Consider the following 24929-nt stretch of genomic DNA (forward strand, 5'->3'; position numbering starts at 1 on the left):
CTGGGGCTATCTAAATCACGTGACAGTCTTTAGCCAATCATCTGTAGAAGATGAACATATTAGTAGGCTGTCGTTAATAGGCATGCTAAGCGGGAATTCAGCACATTCCAACTGAGCAGACTATAAACTATTTCTTGTTATATTCTTACATTTTCATCCCATTTCACTTCGCTGCTCTTTCCAATCCAACTGAATACTTGGACTTGGTTAAATCATACTCCTGACTTGTTACTTTGTTAAATACTCGACCAATACAGATACATGTACAATTGAATAAGCCGTACCACATTAAATCCACACGATAAGAAAAATCTCTTTGTCCCGTCGTTTTATTAGAAAGCAGTATAATATATAATATACAATAAAATATAATAAACAACTTTCAAGGTTCTCGGATTACATAATATACGATAAGAATAACCCATTTGTCCTGTCGTTTTATTACAAAGAAGTATATTAAATATATTTAGTGAAATATAATAAACAACTTTTATGGTTCTCGGATTATATAATATACAAACACGTTTTCTGTGGATTAACGATGCATTATGATAAGAACTAAATTTGCCTAATGCAGGTCTTTCTTTTAGTTTCAAATGTTATATAAATTATTATTCAGCCTATAATCAACTCTCTAGAACATCGGGTGGCCTACATTAAAATGGATTTAAACATCCACGAGAAAAATTTGACTATAAAATGAACTAATATTTGTTCGAATGACACGAAATTGACGCTTTTTGATACAGAATGGCTTCAATCAAATCTAGGTTTGCATCTGTCAAGGACGTTTCGAAAAAAAAAATCATCCTTTTCAGTACAAACTTTTAATGACCAATAATAGTTTAAATAAATGTATACTTTATCGAATATTAAATAAGTTAGAATTCATGCGCTACTTGTTCTGTCATTGGTTCAAGTGGCGTGACTTTTCTGTCATTGGTTCAAGTGGCGTGACTTGTTCTGTTATTGGTTTAAGTGGCGTGTTTTCGATCCCACACTTGTACGCGTCAAGGAGTATGATAGTCTGCCTTATCTCGTGGGTTTTCTCCGAGTCCTTCGATTTCCTTTAACTGCTAAAGACCCCTGCGCCCAAGCGAATTATTGAAATAAAATCAAACCATATTTTGTTAGTCCCGATAAGATTTTGTAATGCTCTCCTATTCTAACTTCCTATAAAATATAGTTATTATCAAAAACACCACTCTTTGTAGGCTTAAAGAACAATATTGGTGCCAGTCATTATCACATGTTTTGCTGTGTCGGAGGTAAAGTGTCGATTGTTCTATGGTTAGCATCTAAATATTATATATTACTTCTAAGATTATATAGGGATGTTTTTAATTTAATGTTGTTAGATAAATAATTTGGAACCGTTCCATTAATAATTTTATATATTGTCTGTAATTTATGTCTTTTTCTTCTTTTATTCAAAGGAATAATACCAGTTTCCAGATAAAGTAACCGGTGGCTAGTTCCCTTTACAGCCCCACAAATAGTGCGTAAGGCGTCAGGTTGGTTCGCTAGAGTTTGGTAGTGAGGTTTTATGTAGCATAATACATTACACATCATCTGAATAAAATATTTTCCTATTCCCAATACTATGTCTTCAGAGAATCCTACATTTCGCTCATACAGCTAGTCGATTAGGCAGTTATACAAAACACACTTTTGGTAAATTTCTTTAACCTTAGTGGTAAATTATCATTATTATTCTTGGCAGATGAAAAATGTCCCCACGCTTGGCAGATTTTGAAATCAGCAGCTGGAAATCTCCCGTTTTATTTTCTCCAACGAAAGATTTTACTTGACCGTCGGCCTCCTGGACCAACTCACCACAACTGCACCTTTCCAAAGCGATGGGTATCACGTCAGTAACCGTCGTGGACTTTTCAACCTCAATAATGGTCCACGGGTCGACATGGACGGCGATCAAAAAGTGGTTCATTTTACCAATTACACATTATTGTAACTTGCGAGGGAGACTACGATTTCCGTTACGCATGCGCATAGGAGTTGTTACATTCCTGTTTCCACGCTTTGACAACTTCTTCAAGGCAGATTTTGTCATACATTTACATTCAATCCTATTTAGCCGAAGGTATACATTGAAAGACAAATTGTATCGACTTTACTTTCCATGCATACTTTTGTATGTCATTATTTGCCCCAAAAATTATATCTACATATGTACTAGATGACCTGGCGCCTGGTACGTTCGGGCATTTTTATGCGCGAACTCTTAGGGGTTTTTTTTACTGGCATGCGCACAGGTACTATTTCATTTTCTTTTAACAAGTACCCAATTCGGGGATTTCGTGCGGAGGTAAACAGTCTGTGAAGTACAACACTTGCCACTCTACCTGTGTATCGCTAATTATAAACCGAATGTGTGAAGACAGTTCATACATATCACTCAAAAATTTTTCAATACAAACTCAGTTGATTCACGCTCGAATTGCTACTAAACAAACCCATCGGTTTATTTTCTCAACAGTGTGACCCGAAGTGACCGCGGATTTATTGACCTTGTATGAACTTATCCATAGCTATATCCTTACACCGAGAGAAATTATCTAGTCTCGGTGAAAAGAACCATGGTCATCTGGTAAAAAATTACTTTTGTATTTTTTGGAACGGAAAACAGTGTTTTTAGAAGCAAACTAACCTGCCGCACATGAGGAAGTCATTATACTAATAATAAAAGGCGAGACCTCTTTTTGCGGCGCAGGCTTATCACTGAGTAGTAAACCGTCCACAAACAATAATATAGGGTGACGAGTGTAGTAAGTAGACTATAGGTTTGAGTCGAGATTACTCGCTTTCAGTTTACTCTGTTTTTGGGATAACCAATTATGTGAGAAATACCATACTGACATTCGGTTTTTAAAAGTTGTACGCGAACTAAATGCGTTTGTTAGATACTGACAGAGCAGCCCCGAGTCGAACAATCGCCGCCTGAGCTGTCTTCGTCAGCTAGTTTCACAATATCGTGCAATAGGTGTATTAATGTAATTTTTAGGTTTAACCCCGCAAACAATGCCAAAATAGTGTTTTCACTGCTTACAGAAAAGTGAAATTTAAAAAAAAAAAATTTATGGGGGGGACCCTCCCACACACTCCCTATCGAGATGCCGCTCGGTCTGCGCAGCCTCATGCCTGGCACATACTGTCAACATTGTATATTTTTCCGTTTCCGCCCTTCCCCCCCACAATATATATTTCACGGCTACGTTGCGACGGTACCAGCATACCCAGTTGTTGACACCCATTACATCACTCCTGTCTAACAAATCATAAAGCACTTCACTCCCTACACATTTCCCCTCGTCCTACTTTCCCAAACGTCAACAACACATCCAGTTCGCTGATTAACCCTTGTACCACGTCTACTGGTTACTCTAGTAACGAAATATATGAGAGTCCTAGTACCTGGACTGTATCCGTTACTGCCAGCTTCTATTGGCAACTAGTATGAAAATAAGACTTTTCCTCATCTCAGTTCTAAGGCTATTTTGGAATCCTTACCGTCTATTTTTCACCGTGATTCTTCTTTGATCACCAACAGGAATCATTTCCTGACACATCTGACACAAATTTATAATTATCCAACACTATTTTCATGTAGAACTGTACGATACAAAAACACAAACAACATTCATTTGAATGTGGCGGCCATTGTAAACTGACGTCTGCGCAGACCGGTTCATAACTGCGCTCAACAAATATTCCAAATTTAGGAATGGAATTTTTACCGTAAACGAAAATTCGTGCTGTACCGCAATTAACAGACTAAACTTGCTAAAGTTTTTTTTTATTCAATATACATGAACAATAATTAAATTTAATATAGGAATACAAGATTTAATTAAATGATATCAAGTAAAATAAAAAAAATGTAGCCTATCACAACTATTCAACACACATGGACAATTATTACATAAAATCTATCAAATGGACTAACACATTTTATCAAAATAAAAATGAATCTCAAATATTCAATAAATATAAAAATAAAAAACATGAATATAATGATGTAAAAATAACACCAAAAAAACACAAATTTTAAAAATACTGGAAATAAATAAGAGAGGAATGTAAAAGTATTGGAAATATTTGTTTTTAAAAATTACAAAGACAAACGTACATGTACACTAATATGTCTGAACATTTAATTAGAAAATGCAAGTCGACTTATATCAACAATAATCAAATAATAATTACACCCATGGCACAACCTAGCAACTTCCTTCATTTCCCTAGTATGCCACAGTAAAACCTAGTAACTCAATTGTCCAATCAGATTGCTTGAAACAAAGATGGCAGCCCCCGTTGTTTCAATTTATTATTAGAATATGTTTAGTTTTCTTTGAATATACATAAATTACATTATGTTTTCGACAAATCGGGGGAGGAAGTTAGTACAACTGGCCTTGGAAAATGCAAAATAAGTATTTTTTAAGACCCTATTTATTTATAGTGAGAATCAATAGACTGCTTGGGTCCTGGCTTAGGCCTAGAAAAGTAGAACGTGGTCTATGCATGGCTGATAAATAATTGAATGCAGTGCCCAATACATGACAATGTGCATGCAGAAGGTGACAGGTCTGTGCTATGACACATAACCAGCCGGTTTATGTATGGTGTAGGCCCTGCATGTTTGTTTGTTATGGGAAAGGCCTCAATATAGGCCTAAAGCCTTTTGTTTATCTACTAAGTTATCTTGGTTGGTGTATAAACTGCCTATCTTCTCTAGCGTATATTCAGTCTTGGTACTATATAAAGAGAATACCCTTTGACATATAATAATGTTTTTGATCCCCACCTTTCTTTTCACCCGCCAGTCTGTCCGATCAAATGTACGGTGGAAAGTTTGGGACACAATAACTCTTTATTCACAACACGTCTCCGCCATTTTGAATTTTGACATCACAGTGACGTCACAGTTCCGCCATTTTGTATTCTGACGTCACGGTGACGTCGTACATTACTTTTTACATCATTTCTGGAATCCTTGGTATCACATTCCTATATGTTGATAATACATTTCTAGGCTGTAAAATTGATATTTTTGAAGTTATAAATGGTTTTCAGTTTCATTATGTTGACCCAGGGGGTCAAAATTTCAAAATGCTGTAAAAAAAATTTGCTCAACTCCGGTCGGCGGGGAAAATTTTTCTGGAACCATCGGGACATAGTTGTTTCAGAAAATGAAGAAATCATTTGGGTAGGAATTTCTTCCCACAAAGCTGGATTTGTCACCTTCTCCAACCAGCCTACAGGTGTCAGCAAGTAGCTCGCATCTATCAATACTGACCCCTAATTGTCTGCTAGTATCGCATTAACCAGCTATTGCATTCACATCCCCCATACTATCTTCATTATGCCTTTGAAACATTAGTGAGCTGGAATGATAATTATCTTACACGACTGAATTTGAAGCTGTTTAATATCTTTATTGCCCCCCCCCCCCCCCCAGGCACAACAGTCCATTTTCAACGCAAAAAAAGAGATATGGCTACATAATTATGGTTCCCCAATAATTTTCTGAACTTACCTTACGAAACACCCTGCTTTACAGCACTATCAAATGTATTATTTCTGAGAAATAAAAGTAGTGCCGTGTATAGATATGTCGTATATAAGAATCACCACTTAAATATAATGTAGCACCATCTAAGAGTTGACAAGCTTCTGTATAATTATATTCCCTTATTTTACATCTTGTATCGTAAGGTATGAATTCAGAATATTCACCATGTGGAGTTTGTCTCATGTCAAAACAATTACTACATTTACACTGTTCTATTGGTCTTGAAGAACATTTGTTATTATAACAGCATGGTGTTTTACCGTAAGCATCACATAAAGCTCTAAACCAAGTTATTGTTATACTTAAATGGGGAGGAAAAAATACGTTCCCACAGTTTAAAACAGCTCTTTGAAGTGAGCTAGGTAATCCATGCCGAGTTCTGAAATCGTTCAAAAACATCCCCATTTCTAAAGACTGTTCTTTTGTCAAAGGTTTAAGGTTTAATATTCCAGTAACCGTAAACAATTTTATCCAAAACACTTGGACATTTTAGATGATTATCCAATTTGGGGATGATTTTGATATCGTTTTTTTATATATATATATTGTTGAATGTATATAGGGGTAGTTGCCCTGTCTCAATAAAACCAAAATAAGGAATAACATCACCAGCATACAAACCTTGGTGATGTATTTCCTTGATATGAGTGGGGGTTGCAGTCTGAAACGAAATGAAGTGAATATCAAGATTCTGAGAAAATGCTAAAAAAAGCTAAATGGGAAGAGTAAAAATACCCCCGCGAAACGTGTTCGATATTTACAATCATAATATTTTGAAATTCAAAGTTCTTCCTTATACCGTAATGAACCCAAACCACCAAGTATGAAAGTCTCTTTTTTTATCGATAGGGTCTCTTTTTTATCGATAGGGTAATTCCTTATAACCCAATGAACAATCTCGCTTCTTGATCAGTATCGCTAAATGAAAAAAGCAGCATTACAGAACGCCGGAAAATACTAATTTACTGTGAACAGATAATTCATCGCTAATTCGAAAATAATTTCGTATGCGGCCAAACACTGTGGATCTATAGCGTGTGTAGGTGTGTACATTTAACACTATAATTTCTTCTGGTCTTTAATAAAGTTTCTTTTTGCACTTACGAGGCATATTGGCAATCATATCATTTTGTAATTTGTGTGAGGATTTTTACCTTGCTTGACGTCTAAAACCACGTAATATAAGTTAAATATAATAATGGCCCAGATCAATAATTCATTATAAATTGGCTGGGTTAAAATTTCGTTAACTGTGTAAGGCCTATTACCTGTATTATATTTTGCATTTTCAATCGAAGTAGTCTTTTTAAAAAAATATTCGTATTTTAGCTTTAACTAGGCATTTGTTAAACCACATGAGTACTTGTTCTCTCAACAATAGAGTAAATTTGAATTGTTTAAGTGGACGTGGATTAATCACATCTCCAAAAGGTAGGGCGGTAAATGGTATTTTATTTTTGTAAAGTGTCTTTAGATTTGGGGGCTTAGCAAATACAAGGTGTATAAAATGCAAAAGAATATTTGGTGATTTAATTTAGTAACAAAATGAATTGAAATAGGGATCTCCCCCAGAAAATCTGAAAAATAGACTGTCGGAAATGCAGTCTGGCAGTATCTTAGACATTAATCGTCGAGATAAATAGGGCTATTTTTTACACTAAAACACTGAACATTATAAACAAGACTGTGCGGGCTGCTATTGTATTATAATGAGTAAAGATCGATACATTTCTTATCATCAATTGCTTTGCTAAAGCATTCCCGAACTGAAACGAGTACAATTCTTGAATTTGTGTAGCCTATAGTTTAGCTGAGCGATCGATCCCATTGTCCAGGTCCAACTTCATTGTCCGCTCCCTGTGGAAACTTATTACAGCCAAGTTACCGAGACGCTTGACGGCCATTGTACTATTGTTTTACTCAAAGCGAATGCATATTCTCGCCGCGTTGATCCTATACCTCAAAAGTTTGAGGATTATAAAAGCATTTCTCAAGTGGTTCACGTGTTATTATTTATAATAGTGTCACAGCAGGGCTAGTTTAGTAAGAAATCACTCGGGACTCCTGCTAGTCAATGACTAAGTGGGAATTAATCACCGTAGGAGGTATTGAGTATTGGCTGGCGGGAGGGAGCGGGGTGGGTGGAAGCGCAAACAGAGGGCTATGGTCTACTCGTATTGAATTCCAGCTGTCATGGGATCGTTTATTTATGGTTTTTGATATACCATTAGGTTCTTCCTTATACCTTAATGAACCAAACAACTAAGTATTAAAGAACGATTTAGGGTGGCTAACTTGGAGGTTCCGTGTTAGAGCATCGGAAATTTTCCATCGTGGTACCCCCCTAGTTAGTGCTGCGCCACGGAGTGTCTAGCCAGGGACAACGTAGTCCTTCAGATTACACATCGGCGTGCACGTAAATGAACCATTAACAGTTGGAATTCGATATAAGAGTAGACTGTCCGGGCAAAACTTCTCTCGTAGCACACTGTATGGCATTTGCCCGTCTTGGTTAGCCCAGTCGGTGCAGAACAGTAGGGCGTTAGAATTCATTCCTTTCGACTTGTCAAAGGGAGATAATCCTACATAATACTGTAAGGTTACCGACACCCTGTCAGTATCAGCGCCTACTATAAATTAATTGAGGGGAAGATCGCCAAAAGCGGGACTTGTCAGGATTGTACAAGCAGATCAGCCTTGGGCCTTGGTGTTGTTATTCCAGCACAGAATTCTAGCACAGTGGCAACATGTTCGAAGTGGTGGAGTTTTTCATGAGCAGTCATACTTCTCCAGTCCTGTGGTGGTGGCGACATATATTCTGTTGGGGTTGTTACTAGTTCCAGAATCTCTTCCTCGGTCCATTCTCTTCCCCTCGGCGCATCAGATGCCGTGCTCTCTCGCAAAGGTTTGGTGCCACCTCCATACCTTCTTTTTTCGTCGTTTCCTTCACCTCTCTTTTTCGACCCTCTCCTTTACTATGTGCTCATCCTTTTCTGATCTCTCCTCGTCTCTCCGTTTCTTATCCTTCTCTAATCTGCCCTCCTCCTTATTATCCCCCGTCTTCACCCGTTTCTTATCCATAATTTCCTCCTCTCCTTCCTCTTCCTCGTCCTAATCTCCATCATTGCCTCTTCAAAATCTAATATAAAATCCTCCTCTAGATCTAGAGTTATTTCCTATGTGGACGGCGTATGTGGATTCCGAGGAATTGAGCAGTGATGTCCTTCCAGGAATCTCTGTCCACCTGTCCAACAGTGTGGAAAACACGAGATTGTGTTTCCTCCACTGCCGAAATTCTTCCGCAAGAAAGCCATACGTCTGGCGAGTGACTCCACAGCTTTAGGGTCACAGAAGATCGAGTCCTTCGGTATGACCTTCAGGTACTTCTTCCCAGCAAAATGTGTAGTCTCCGACCTACCGAACATCAATTTGATATCCTCCGCTTCCCAGCATTTAATAGGAGACTGCCGACGGGGGGTGCTGTTATCGCTCTTCTCCATCCCTCAAGCCTCGTCCGTGTCGTATTTTTAATTTTGTCTAAAAAGGATATCACCTCCATCCGGGGCTTGTTGGGTATTCTTACTTGAGGGACTATCACCCTACGGAGAAGAATTCAAATGGCATCAGCTCCAGTTTGCTCCGGTGGTGTGCACTAGCGTGGTTTTAAGTCAACCATCTTCCTAAACTGTCTCTCCTCCCGGCACCAAACGAAGATCAAATTGAGACGCTGGTGTTCTTGAAAGTTTCGGGACATAGGTGGCACTTAACTTCGACTGCTGATGTATAGGTCTCATCCTGAAAGGAAATAAGCTATGTCGTCAATATCCATCCATAAATCGTATCCATCCGGATGCGGTTATTTAATCAACCCGTTCCTAGCCTTGTTCCTTTGACCGTCCTCTATATCACCACTACTTAGCCACTACGATTACTAACACCATTTTTCATAACCTATTGTTCATAAACTTTTATTATCGTTTCACCCCCCCCCCCCCACCCACGTAAAATTGCTCCCGTCCAGCTGCCGGCGACAGCTCGATTATCCTTGTCTGGTTAATAATTTAGGCTCCTCCAAGGATTCAGCCACCATTTGATCGGCCAGGGCCCCGGGACCACCTACAACCGAGTTCACTCTGTGTCTACAGATACGAGTCGATCTGTCCAGTATCCGTCTCCTTTTAGGGATAAATGATACCATTCGCGAGCCTTAATCTTAATGCATCCATTTAGGTTCCTAAGAAATATCACGAAATCGTCTACTCAGACGACAGATTCCTCCATTCTCGCCTACCCGTTCCATATAAAATATATTTTAAGTTTCATCTAAATTAAGAATTGAAGTCTCTAAAGGGTCCACAAACTATGTGCATATTTGATATTTTGTGTAATAGAATGTAATTCACTTTATATACATTCGTATTACGTTATTGTGTGCCTTTGGACCCCTTTTCGTCTAATCAATATCTGATTATCAAAAACCAGCAGGTGGTCAGTAAGTTCTATGCGCCTAAATGATCGTTCAATTTGATGAACGTTATAGAGCACTTTGTCACACAGCATCAAGATATTCAATTCTTTTCGTTTCAGAATGCACCTCCCATCCATATCAAGGAAAGACATTATCAAGGTTTTTATGCTGGTGCTGTTATTCAGTATGTTAGTTTTATTGAGACAAGATTATAGCCATTTCGTGTCTAGATTGAATAACGAAATACAAGACATGTACAAAAAACCGATATCATTTCTCTCTAAGTTGGATAATCATGAAAAGTGTCCAAGTGTTTTGGGCAAAATGGTTTACGGTTACTGGAATATTAATTCTTTGACAAAAGAACAGTCTTCAGAAATGAGAACATTTTTGAACGATTCCAGAACTCAGCATGGATTACCTAGCTCACTTCAAAGAGCTGATTTAAACTGTGGGAACGTATCTTTTCCACCTCATTTAAGTCCCACAATAACTTGGTTTAGAGCTTTATGTGATCCTTACGGTAAAACACCATGCTGCTATAATAACAAATGTTCTTCAAGACCAATAGAACAGTGTAAATGTAGTAATTGTTTTGACATGAGACAACCTCCACATGGTGAATATTCTGATTTCATACCTTACGATACAAGATGTAAAATAAGGAAATATAATTATACAGAAGCTTGTCAACTCTTAGATGGTGCTACATTATATTTAAGTGGTGATTCTTATATACGACATATCTATACACGGCACTACTTTTATTTCTCAGAAATAATACATTTGATGGGGCTCTTAAAAAGGGTGTTCCGAAAGGTAAGTTTGGCGTCGGATGGGTTTTCCATTTAATTAACAACGACAAATAAGGGAGCTAACTCGTGGGAACCCAACGTTAAGATGTCTACATTATGTCTGAGGACGCTGAGCCCGCTCATCTCTTTTAAACCTAAAGGCGAGGGGAAACGCCCACACTCAACCATCATTAGGGTGTAACGGTGATATACTAAAACGTTTTTTTTAAATCGGATAAAAACTGTGACCCCTAGAGGGACCACAAGCTAAAAACATGATTTTTCGTACAATCAGGGGTCATAATTCAGGAAGTTACGATCCGATATGCGCGAATATCGAAGGGAAACGAGATAGTTGGGTTATAAACATGCATTTCAAGTTTAATCAAAATTGGAGGAAAATTGTTACCTCTGGAGTGTCCACAAGCTAAAAACGGGATTTTTCGTGCAATCAGGGGGCATAATCCATGAATTTACTGTCCGATACATGCCAAAAACGAAAGGAATCGAGATCTTTGACCTATTTTTCAAGTTTCGTCAAAATTGGATAAAAATTGTGACCTGTAGAGTGTCCACAAACAAATTGTGGACGGAAAGACAGACGGACGGGCGGACAGGGGCGACGGCAATATATGTCCACATGAAAATGTGTGCGTATCATAATATATGTACTTATACCTAAATATTATCTGTCTACCAATATAATATGGTAATAGTATATAGTCTTATCCATGATATTATATTATATCGGTGGTCCAGAAAAACGAGTACACTATTTGAAGTAGGATAACTCAACAAGTACTGTACCTCTATGATCAACATTTCACATGTGGTACGATATGGATGTCGGACAATTTTACTCCAAATTGTAAGTCAATGGCTCAAATAGTGATTAAGGCTGGGTCACACTAATGGATTTATTCTTTAAGACAAATCCTAGCGAAAGTCTTAGGGGATATAAATCCTCTAGGTTTTTGTTGTCATACAATAAGTAAAATCCTATGCGTTTTGACAGTTAGCAGAAATGTAAATAAGCCTTTTCTTGCGTTTATGGTAAGCTTGAGATTGAATCGACCACAGCACGCTTTGGCGGTTGAAATAAAAAATAATATTCTCTGTTTCGCCCGGTTGAGTTCAACGTCAATTTATAGGACAAACCCTACGTAAATAAGACTTGTTCTAAACCTATGGATTTATCCGTAGGCCAGAAAATCTATAACCTATAGGACAAATTTTCACATGAAAGTATTTAGCTTATGGATATAAAATTATCTTTTGCTAGGTTGGGGTCACGGTGGCTAAGTGGGTAGGACGCTGGCTCGCTAGCCTTGAAGTCTGGTGTTCGATCCCTGCATTGGCCGAGAAAGTTTATCCAGATTTTCCGGCGTGGTTCTCCCTTGTCAGTGATGCAGGACGGAGGGTCTGACAAGGACAGTTGTCTAGTCGTTCGGATGGGACGAAAAACCGAGGCCCCGTGTACACATTGGCGTGCACGTACAAGATCACTTGACAGTTGGAATTCGATATAAGAGTAGACCGTAGTGCCGCTGTCCGGGCAAAATTTCCCTCATATCACACTGTACGGCGTATGCCCGTCTTCATTTGCCCAGTTCGTTTCATTTCTTTTGCTAGACTGAGAAGTCACATTACACTCACCTCAGTTTACATAATGGTCAATATGTCCACCGTTCTACACTAAGCGCCCTTTCCACAAAGAAATCGAATTTCGTATTTTTTCAAAGCTTATTTCCACCCATTTTGCCGGCATTGTTCATTTTCCATAAATTATTTCGTTCGTCCTTCCATAAACCTTCTTCTAAGAGACTGTTCCAGATGGCGTAATCCACCGTTTTCGGGTTTATGGGCCATCTGAAATAGCTTTCTGACAAAGTATTGTAATAGTATATGGACTTAACACCGTAAGGTTATATTAGATATCTGGCTAATATAGTATATTGTGATAGATTTACATCGTAATATTAGAAATCTGTATTTTATATTTCAGCTATACATGATCAATGTACAGGAATGTATATGTTTACAGAGAAAGTCTGTAGAGTTAATCTAGAATCAGATTCCCAAATACAGGATTTGTGTGGTGGAAAGTTCAAACTGATGTTTAGCCAGTTTTTTGCAACTGCTTATGGCGCGGGGTTCGTCGACAGGATCAAAACAATACAAAATCAACCGAAATCTTTGGTGGTGTTTGGTATTGCTATTCACGACAAGTTTAATGTTCGAAACATTCAAAACGGATATATTGAACCGGTAGTGAAAACAATAGGTGGTAATAAAACGAGGCTTAAATTATTATGGACCACGCCCCATTCTCCTGGAATTTTAAACATCGGGTCACGCTCAACATTGTCGAGTTTTATAACTCGGATAGACTCTATTTTACGAAAGTATCAAGTGCCAACGTTTAATACATATAACATGACAGAAGGCATGATGAGTTTTGATGGTAATCATTATGGTTTGGGTATCAATATGTGGAAAATACAAATTCTGTTAAATTACATACAAGAATTAAAAGATGCAGGTGCTTGGTAATAGTCTGTCTGCACATTGAAGGTTCATATTTAAAACATGCTTTATATTAGTGGTACTTAAGCTCTTTTCGGAATCTAAATTAAATGAAAATGGGTCTTAAAGGATATCAATGTAATAAGAATATATATTAAATAATTTGCATTTATTTTCAAAATAATTATTGTAATTTCTAATCAGTTTTGTTCGTCAAAAAAATGTGAGCAGTCAAAACTGAATGTCATTCCTTCGCGTCTGGTTTATTTCAGTCCACATTGGAAGTACGGTTTAACATTTCACATGCAGACTGACATTCTGCCTCGTTCATCAAGTCGTCTGCTAGTAAATTTTCTACCTATTCGTTGTTCATTATCTATTTTGGAACTATTATAGAGCAATAACGGTCAGCCCCTCAATTTTACATTATGCATATTTAAACATTGGATAGATGGAGCCCATATTATCATGGAACAATAATTCGTGTTGTAATGTCGAAAACTGTTATGAAGAGTGGACCAGTATCATGCCCCAGTCACAGTTCTTGTATTTATGTTCTTTATATACTATAACCTTTGTATGTAAGTATGGAAGCGCATGGGGGTCAATAGGGAGATAAATGCCGCCATATTAAGATGGTAATTTATCAACATATTCTAATCGTTGCAAAGACAATTTTGAACGAGTTAATTGAATCAACGCACCATGTTGTATGTCGTCATTTCATTTTAAATCTGCGTTAAGATATTGCTATGCTGAATCTTTTGTCAACATAATATTCCATTTGGCCGAAGTATAGGTCGACATGCGCATTTAAAACGAGATGACGGTATACAACATAGCCAGTTATTCTATTAACTCAACAACAATTGTCTTTTCAAGGATAAAATAATTGCTACGTTCATTATATGTTGACATATTTATGGACGCGTGTAGTGGTCAATAGCGCGATAGATACGTCGATATTATTAGGTAACCTAGCTCGATACTAGTCGAAACCCGGCTTCATCCGGGGCCCAAAATCTGCTTACTTGCCATCTTCCTTTCTTGCACGCTTTTCCGGTAGCTGACATCACCCGTTGCTATTATTAGGACACAGATCACCAAATATTCCTACGCCGTCACCCACGAAACAAGGGTCAAAGCTATTTTTAGTCTTCCTCTCCCTTTTCCTTGTTCCCTTTTTTGCATGGCGATTTTTGTTGACTTTTTGGTGTAGAATCAAAGAAAAGGGTTGGAAAATACATTTTCCGCCAGGTTTTGGTGAATACTCATAATTTTGATGCGGAAGGATACAAGAGTTGAGAGATCGGTTAGGTTGAAATGTAGGGCCGAAAATTGCATGAAATTTTTTGTCTCCACTTCCAGCTTGTGTGTCTCAAGTTTTTCATGAAGAACCTCATATGTGCTTTTGGGGAAAAGTTAGAGCCGGTCTAAGATACGAGAATTAAACATTAAAGACAATGGGGAAATCTTAAGCGATCTGTTGCCACTAATTTTAATTACCGTAATAAACAGAGTAACCTCCCGTTTACCGTTAATTGCAGTAAAACATTTCGACTGCAGGCACAGTCCAATATTTATTTTTGGCTGTGGTGGGCGAACATACACATATTGATACATACACACAGACATCTTTGAGTTTATTAATATATATGTCAGGATAATATTATTGTGATCGTTTGAATGACTTTACCCCTGAAAACACAATGTTTGTCGAGCTAATTCAATTAACGCCGGACCAGGATCAAACTCTGTTAAGTGAGTCACCCCTTACTGATTCACCGCGGCTCCCTTGCACTAATGACACTTGTATGGAAAGCAGGAATACTAGCTGTACACGTACAATCAGGGGCGTACATAACGATTTTGTTGGGGGGGGGGGGGGTAGCCATAATGCGACCGACTGATGCACATACCCCCAGTACGAGTGACGCAGCCAGGAGCCGCGCACCACAGGTGCGAGTGTTCTAGGGGCCATGTGCAGTAGCGAATCTAGAAGCTGGGAATAGGGGGGTGGGGGCGGTTCCAAATCTAGGGAGCCATCGACAATCCCACCCCACAATGAATGCCAACAAAATACAGGCTATAACATTAAGCGTCCCAGTATAACATAGATAGTATTGTATAATTATATAGTTGTTAGCCGATCGTTGTCTCGCCGGAAAGCAGTTTTATTTAAGTTGATATAAAGTTTATGTCATATATGATGATTGTGCCTACAACACTGAGCAACCTGAGAAAATTTTGAAAAATTGAGTCAACATCCTAGCATTTGAGGTCATTGCTGGGAGAAAGTCTTGTGGACGAGAGGACCAGAAATGTGAGTCAATGGGACAGAATCTCGAGATCTGCCCCTGTGAATTCCACCTCTTTTGAAAGAGCTAACATAACATTTGTATAGTCTGACGCCCCACGACCCACACACCAGTATAACTGGGCAGCTCACTATTACCGTGAATATGATAGTGCTGAGACGGTATCAGACAACAAAGGAATAGAAGAGTGACGTTATAACGGAATTGAGCGCCGCAGGCGCGAACAAATTTCAGATATGTAACCGAGCTGTTAATTTTTCGGAACTGGGCCTGAAAATGTTAATCAATGTCATGGCAAATGGAACCAAATTCTCGTTAACGAGAGGATAAGAAATCGGACGGAATCTTGTGGCCTATCTGTCAATTTCACCTGTTTTGTGATTGTTTGTTTACCTCATTACTACGGTGAGTACTTTTTTTGAGACCGACTATTTTTTTTTTTTTTTGCCATGGGGGAAAAACATTTCATAGAACAACATACTCACAACAGAATAAGAGTGACAAACATTTTTTCAAACATGACAAGCAGACACGGTTATTTTATACTATAGTTTTGTGTGACGTATGTAATTTAGGCTCACGGATTCACGCAAATACTTAGACCAACATATTCACAACAGAATAAGAGTAAAACACAACATTTTTTCAAACATAATAAGTTGACAAGGTTATTTTATACTAAAGTTTTTCGTGAGTAGAGTGACGTATACAATGAGCACTTATTTTGATACCGACTGCTGTTATTTTGCGACCGACACCCCCCCCCCCCCCACACACACACACCCTCACATTTAAGCCCCTGCGTACAATGCCCCCCACCTCCTCCCTATAAGGCATGGCGTATGCTCCTCTTCGTCATACGGGTTGGCACAGTAAGACATTAAATTCCATTCGCTTTCTCTTCTCTTCATTACAATATTGTCACTCCCATTACAGTATTATATAGTTTTGGCCATATCTATTTTAGTGAGAAAACTAAATATCTCTAGGTGCTTTGTTTCGTTTAAAATATGTGTTAGAACTTTAACCTCAAATCCTATCTGGAAAAAGGTTTATAGATATTATTGTAGATATAATTTTATCCTATTCAGTTTATTGTTATTATAAATATATCATTTACTTGACGATTTTATGACGATTTTCATCAGGCCTTAAATCGAGTTAGTGCAAACAGTTTTCTTGGAACTCTCAGGATTTGTTTTCCTAGAATTATAAACTGTCCAAAAATGTATAGTTTGTTTAGCAGGGAGGACCTTGTAGCGGAACTTCACGATAGAAAGTTTAGCTGCAGGCCCCAAACCGGGCATTGTTGCATGTGCGATAGGTATAAGATAAAATTTGTCTCCTGTTCTATTTCCATTATTAGTTAATGACCTGTTCCTCGGGATTATCTATTCGGTGATGAAGAACAGAGGGCCAGACAATAAACAGTGTCTAGTCGTTCAGATGGGGCCAAAAAACGAAGTACTTGTACCTCTTGGCGTGTACGTAACAGAATACTCTAAATGGCACAAACATACAAAGAAAATATCCTTTTAATAGTTACCATGGCATACAATCCCGAACGTTTCATTGAAAACATACTGCTATTCAAAGAGCAACCAAGGGGATGTACTCTTTTTAAGATAAGAAGATTCAGAAAAAAAACCAATCCTTCCATTCCTTAAAGATGCATTATTCAAAAGCTAAATCCGTCTATTGCGGGTCTTTCTTAGGGCCTTAAATTGTATCTAAATTATTAATTAGAAATGTATTTACATGGCAAGACCTTAATCAACTGTCTAGTTCAACGAATGCTCTTGATTTTCAATGGATTTAAAAGCGATTGTCAGTTTATTGTATAATTAAAAATGAATAATCGAGACTTTGTTTACTTATCGTGACAATGGTAGCAATGAAAATCGGGACTCTGCTATTCTCCAAACAGCCCTAAGTTAGATTAGAATGAAGTAATTTGAATTTTCAACATATTCCCTTCATTATCTATTTTCTATGTGAATCGTTTATGATGCATCTTTAAAAAACACAACATAATCTATTGAAAATAATCACTGGCTTGTTCACCAGTGCGAACTTACCGTTACCAAGCAAAAGTTGGTCAACTAAAAGGCATGAAATGAAATGAAATGAAATGGGGTTTAACGTCCTACTGTTCTGCTCCTAACATGGGCTAATGAAGACGGGCATACGCCATACAGTGTGCTATGAGGGAAATTTTGCCCGGGCAGCGACAGTACGGCCTACTCTTATATCGAATTCCAACTGCCAAGGGATCTTTTACGTGCACGCCAATGTGTACACGGGACCTCGGTTATTCGTCCCATCCGAACGACTAGACAGCTATCCTTGTCAGGCCCTCCATCCTGCGTCACTGACAAAGGGGAACCACGCCGGAAAATCTGGATGAACTTTCTCGGCCAGTGCAGGGATCGAACACCCGACCAAGTAAAAGGTAATATACGGGGAATGTCACAAAAGTTTCCGACCTCCCTATGTAATATGCGATCTGTTATACTTATTTTTTAACATAATCCCCCTAGACATCAATGTGCATGTTCTACCGTTACTCCAGCATATTCAACCCTTAAGCCCCCAACAACAAGGGATCACGCGAGGACGTCGGGCGCGAAGGTGACCCCTATGCAGTCGATTCCGAATCGTCTGGCCACTCACTCTCACACCAGTGTCTGTTTGAAGACGAGCGCTGATCTGATTTGCTGTGATGACACGATTTCTCAAGGCCAAGGTACGGATAAATCGATCCTGGGCTTGAGTTGTCGCCCTTGGTCGACCTGAGCGTGGTCTGTCCTGTACATATTGTGTATCACGGTATCTGGACCATAGCCTGCTTATGACAGACTGAGAAACATTCATCGTCCGCGCCACAACCGCCTGTGTTGTGCCGATCTGTAGCATGGCAAGGGCACGTAACCCTTCATTTTGGGTAAGCCGACGCATATCAAAATTTGTTTTCTGGTCACTAAAACAATTAAACTGATGTTTCCACCCTAGAATTCAATGCCACAATGACTGTAACATTCAAAGTCAGAGTCGTGCAAATCTTGGGTTGGACCCCCATGATGATCCCAAGCATCACCTGCATTCCATGCGGTAGCTATTGGTGCGTTTGGGCGTCACATGTAACTGGAAATGTTTCTTCTGTTAGGTTCTATAGTGACTTTTTTCGTAGTCATTTGCATATTTTAGTATTATGCCCCCAAAATCAAATATCCCCTACTTTTTTTGAATAGTATATAACACCACAACACTTTAGTATGGATACAAATACTACGTTTTTTATGACAGCTGTGTTTACACACACCCACTTGATTAGGCAAATATCCTTAATACTTATTTTGTACGATTTCAAAATTAAATGATGTACATTTCCCTGACAACTATAGACTAATTTCATTAACATGCAAAATATTGGAGAAAATCTTTTTAAAAAATCTTTATAATTTTATAAAAGAAAATTTAACCTGTTATATAAGTATCAGTCTGATTTCCAAACAAACGATTCTACAATAAATCAACTTTTAGAAATTTATGATGTTATAATAAGTAATCTTGATAAAGGATTTATATTTCGTGATAGAATTAATAAAATATTATGTAAATGAATTGAACACTATTTAAGTAATTTTAGAAGGTTTCAAATCTTCATACTAATTCTGGTGTTCCCAAAGGACGTGTACTTGATCTTTTTATTTTTAATTTACTTAAATGATATCTCCGATAATATTACTAACAACATACGACTATTTGCCGATGATAATTCACTTTTTACCATTATTCATCGTGATCCTGTGAGTAGCGCGAACTCTATAACTAAAGATCTGGATATTCTTTTTTTTTTTTTTTTTTTTTTTTTACACTTTATTTACGTCAGATTTCTACAAGCATATATTAAGTACATTTATATCTTAAATGATAAAATACATTATTCTATATAAATGGTGAGTCGCAGGGTTCCTACTGTACACAGATCTAAGTACATAAATTCATCAATGGGGAATCGTTATGGAGGCAATCTGTTAATTCTTAAAAAGATATTTCCATTTATTTGTGTATAATTCTGGAGATATCTCAATCTCCATTTTAGCATTCTCTACTAAAAAGCTTTCATACTTATTAATATTGAGCATTTCGTTTCGTAGTTTAGCCCGATATATATAGAATTTAGTTAAAATAATTACATGATTAATGAAAATCCATTCAGTATTACTTATATAATTTGATTTGTTAGTTAGACCAAGGTGTATTATATGTGTTTTTATATCTGGATATTCTTGCATCGTAGGCTAAACAGTGGTGTGTAACTTTTAACCCCAATAAAACTAAAAATAGTACTTTTACTAGGAAAAATATAATCCATCCAGATGTTGTTTTCGGAAATACAAAAGTTGAAAACGTAAACACTCATTGTCATTTGGGATTAACATTTCAAACTAATGCATTATGGTCAAATCATATTTCAAATATATACCAGAAAGCTTGCGGTCGTCTAAATATTTTGCGTATACTGAAATATAAAATTAATAGAATTTCACTTAATAAAATATATCTTGCTTTTATTCGCCCAATTTTAGAATATTCTGATGTTGTATAGGATAATTGTTCAAAGAAGGGTTCAGATGTATTAGAAAGTGTCCAAACTGAAGCAGGTAGAATAATAACTGGTCTCCGAAGAAATTCATCTAAAACAATTTATACAAAAAGCTTGGGTGGAAATCACTGTCTAATCGTAGAATAAAACACAAATTAATTTACTTATTATAAAATAACCTAGGCCCAGCTTATCTGACTGAAATCTTTAAAAAAGTTTGAATCGTTAGTACCAACTTATAATCTTCTTAATGAAAATCAGAACCTCAATCCACCATTTTGTAAAACTAAATTCTAATACATGTAGTTTCTTTACCGGAAAATATTAAAACCTCACAAACGTTAAGCATATTTAAATAGGGCCTTTCACGTGTATATTCCCATTACTTAGACCACCATTATATTATAATACTCGAAATAGGAAAGAAAATATTATCCAATGCCAATACAAAATAAAGCTAGTAATTTTTATATGTCAAGTCTACTCTGCCCAAAGAACAATTCTCAAAAATAATTTACACACCTCAAACAAAATGTTACAATTAACCTAATCTTATATGGCAAAACCGCCCTTTCAGGTGATACCAATTTTAACACATTTAACATAGTGCAAAGATGCATAAAAGATAGCAAGATTTTTTAACACTTTAATTAAAATATTTTATTTATAATATGCGATACGTTTTATCTGTTATAAATTTAATAATCTTAAATGAAAATGTAATACCCTACGATTAGACTCCAAGAAATGTATATATGTTTGTAATTCACTGCCCACCATTGTCCATTGTAAACATAAGATATAATAATTTTATATGTTTGGAGAGAACGTATATGGGCCTTTGCGCCTGTTTTCAACCCAGTTCAGTTTATTGAATAAAATATTATTTAACCTAAGCAAAAGCCTGATGTACAAATGAGACACATCATGCGTAAGATATTTATACACTCAACAATGTCGTTACCTAAAGAAGCTAAATCGCTAATATTTGGGACCTAAAAATTGAAAAAATGACTACTTTATAAGAATATAAGTCTATTTGGTTTTATTATAATGATATACATTAACGCACGTTAGGTTAACCCAAAACGGCATTTAAATCGTTATAATCATAAAATATTTAGTTTGGCAATAATATTTGATAAGTCTATTTGGTTTTATTATACTATTCAAAAAAAGTAGGGGATATTTGATTTTGGGGGCATAATACTAAAATATGCAAATGACTACGAAAAAAGTCACTATAGAACCTAACAGAAGAAACATTTCCAGTTACATTTGACGCCCAAACGCACCAATAGCTACCGCATGGAATGCAGGTGATGCTTGGGATCATCATGGGGGTCCAACCCAAGATTTGCACGACTCTGACTTTGAATGTTACAGTCATTGTGGCATTGAATTCCAGGGTGGAAACATCAGTTTAATTGTTTTAGTGACCAGAAAACAAATTTTGATATGCGTCGGCTCACCCAAAATGAAAGGTTACGTGCCCTTGCCATGCTACAGATCGGCACAACACAGGCGGTTGTGGCGCGGACGATGAATGTTTCTCAGTCTGTCATAAGCAGGCGATGGTCCAGATACCGTGATACACAATCTGTACAGGACAGACCACGCTCAGGTCGACCAAGGGCGACAACTCAAGCCCAGGATCGATTTATCCGTACCTTGGCCTTGAGAAATCGTGTCATCACACAAATCAGATCAGCGCTCGTCTTCAAACAGACACTGGTGTGAGAGTGAGTGGCCAGACGATTCGGAATCGACTGCATAAGGGTCACCTTCGCGCCCGACGTCCTCGCGTGATCCCTTGTTTGAGAGATCATCACATTCAGGCAAGACGTCGTTGGTGAAGGGATCGTCAACACTGGGATAATCGACGCTGGAGCAATGTGATGTTTTCAGATGAGTCAAGGTTCACTGTTGATTTTTTGGACAGACGTAGGAGGGTGTGGCGTCGTCGAAACCTGCGCTTCCAAGACGTTAACGTCATCAGACATGATCGATTTGGGGGTGGTTCTGTTATGGTGTGGGGAGGCATCACTGTTGCTGGAAGAACGACTTTACATGTTGTTGCAGGGCGTATTACAGGCCAGTACTACCGGGACAACATCTTGACAGTCCATGTTGTGCCGTTCGCACGACGTCATGGCCGCCGTTTCATCTTCCAGGATGACAACGCAAGATGTCACAGGGCCAGGATCGAGCATGTCTGGGACATGCTTGGACAGAGGTTACGTCAACGTCAACAACGTCCTACCAATGTCCAAGAACTTGCTGCTGCGTTGCAACAGGAATGGGACAATCTGGACCAAAATGACCTTAGACGTCTCATTAGGAGTATGCCACGTCGGATCAATGCTTGGTTGTGATGCTGTGGTAACTTTGCTGTTTGACCCCGGGTATCATTTTACCCTTATAATGGTCAATCTGTGCCTTACTTAGTCTAACGATCATTTGGAATAAATCGATGAATGTGAACTTCATTTCATTTTGTCATTTGTTTCTTCGTCAGTTTCATTAGGTGACTTTAATAACACTTAAAAATCAAATATCCCCTACTTTTTTTGAATAGTATATAATGATATACAATGTACGTACGTTAGGTTAACCCAAAATGGCATTTAAACCGTTATAATCATAAAATATTTAGTTTGGCAATAATATTTGATAAAATGTTTACAGTATTTAATATATTTTTTATATTATGAACTACCAATAATTTAAATATGTTGCGTCTTGATATTAATTATGTTTTTAGAATTCAGTTAATATGATAATACATAAGTTAACAAATATAACAAATTATTGTTTGTATTGAAATGAAATGAAATGAAATGGGGTTTAATGTCCTACTGTTCTGCTCCTAACCTGGGCTAATGAAGACGGGCATACGCCATACAGTGTGCTATGAGGGAAATTTTGCCCGGGCAGCGGCGCTACGGCCTACTCTTATATCGAATTCCAACTGCCAAGGGATCTTTTACGTGCACGCCAATGTGTACACGGGACCTCGTTGTTTGTATTGATGACTCCGTAGCGTAATTTGGTCTTAGGCTCTGGGGAGGTAAACGTCATGGTCACGATTAAGGGGCGGGGTGTGTCGGCTTATCTGGATGGCTTCACGAATTTTCCTTGTTCTTTGTCATACTGGTGTATTCTGTGCGTTTTTACCTTTGACCAACCAACTTTATGCCGACGGTTGGTTAGAAGATGGGTGGCGACAACCGAGTCACTTTGGTGGATATAGGCGTGTGTTGGGACAGAACCTGAAATGCCCGAAAAAATTTCGGCATACCGACGGCGGCGCCCGTCGTCTACGAGAAGCGAAGAAGTGGAGCTTACCTTCTAGGGACCCCGTCCCCCCATAATTTTTTTTCAAATTTGACGGCCTCAAACGCGTTTTAGTGCTATTCCAGCCCGTGACTACAGCAACTTCAAAGTGGTCTAACATAGCCTAACGTAGTGGGCTGACTCAAATTCCAATCAACCAATCAATCGTTTACAGTCCACGGAGACGAGAACGCCTGGGGAAAATTTTGAACATTTTCCTGTTATTCCAGCCCGTGAATAAAGCAACTTCAATGTGGCCCAATATAGCCTACCTTAGGTGGCTGACTCGAATCCCAAACAAACAATCAATCAATCGTCGCGGGGTATGGGGGCTGGAATAGCAGTAACTTCAAAGTTTCCAAAGTGAATGCCCTAACGACAAAAATGATTACCCGATCTTTATGAAATTTATATGCATTATTTACATTAGTGAGGTGACTGGTCTAGTGCCCCCCCCCCCAAAAAAAAAAGAAGAAAATATTCGATTTGGTGCATTCTGGGGTATTGTCGCATAGCCAATCCAGTATGGAACTTAAATCACAAGATTACCAACTCCGACGTGTAACACTGCCCCTGCAACACATGTTTTGTTTTGACCACTAGTCATCTAGGTATGAATTGTATGTATATTGTTGCAGGTTTCAAATCGCGAACTTCGCGTTGTTGGACTTATTAACTATTTCGTTTCGCTTTTATAGTTCAAAATTTCATTTACTTGTCTTTACTACACTGGGATCTAGAAAAGTTGTTATATAACTCGTGTTGTGATTGATGTAAGGGGTTAGCCAGTGAAAGGGTCTGTTGCTGCGATTTCTTGGCGTACTGTGCTCGGAACTGCGGGTATCCCAGTAGAAACATCAACGCTGATTGGTTAATCAAAAGTCTTACATCAAAGGTCGCTCGTATGACTCCTGACGCAACTCCCATCACAACTGGTCAGATCACATGCAGTGGAGGTCATAGAAAGTATAAAACACGAAACGAAATATAGATCTGTATTTAAAATCAGATTGCATAAATATAAGACTTAAAATGGTATTTAGATATAGAATTGCCCACGGTCTAAAATATATCTACATAATAATTCAGGAACACGTACTGTTCTTCTTAAATGTGTTTTTATATTGAGCACAGATGCATTGGCACAGCATAAGTCTACATAAAACTCAAAGACAAAACTTTCTACCCACTCAGCTTTCTCTACTCCCAGCTGCATACTCCCGCATTACATCCTGTCTTCCTTAGAATTAACATGGGTCTACTTCAGGCTGGCAATTTCTGATCT

General features: G+C 37.9%; 1 protein-coding gene across 1 annotated transcript in view; it reads right to left on the bottom strand.

Moving 5' to 3' along the window:
* LOC130012154 (putative ferric-chelate reductase 1) overlaps window positions 1–24929 on the bottom strand; it is a 257602-nt gene that overhangs the window by 195774 nt on the left and 36899 nt on the right. The window lies entirely within an intron of this gene.

The sequence above is a fragment of the Patella vulgata genome, chromosome 3 (assembly GCF_932274485.2).
Source record: "Patella vulgata chromosome 3, xgPatVulg1.2, whole genome shotgun sequence".
Classification (NCBI taxonomy): Eukaryota; Metazoa; Mollusca; class Gastropoda; family Patellidae; genus Patella; species Patella vulgata.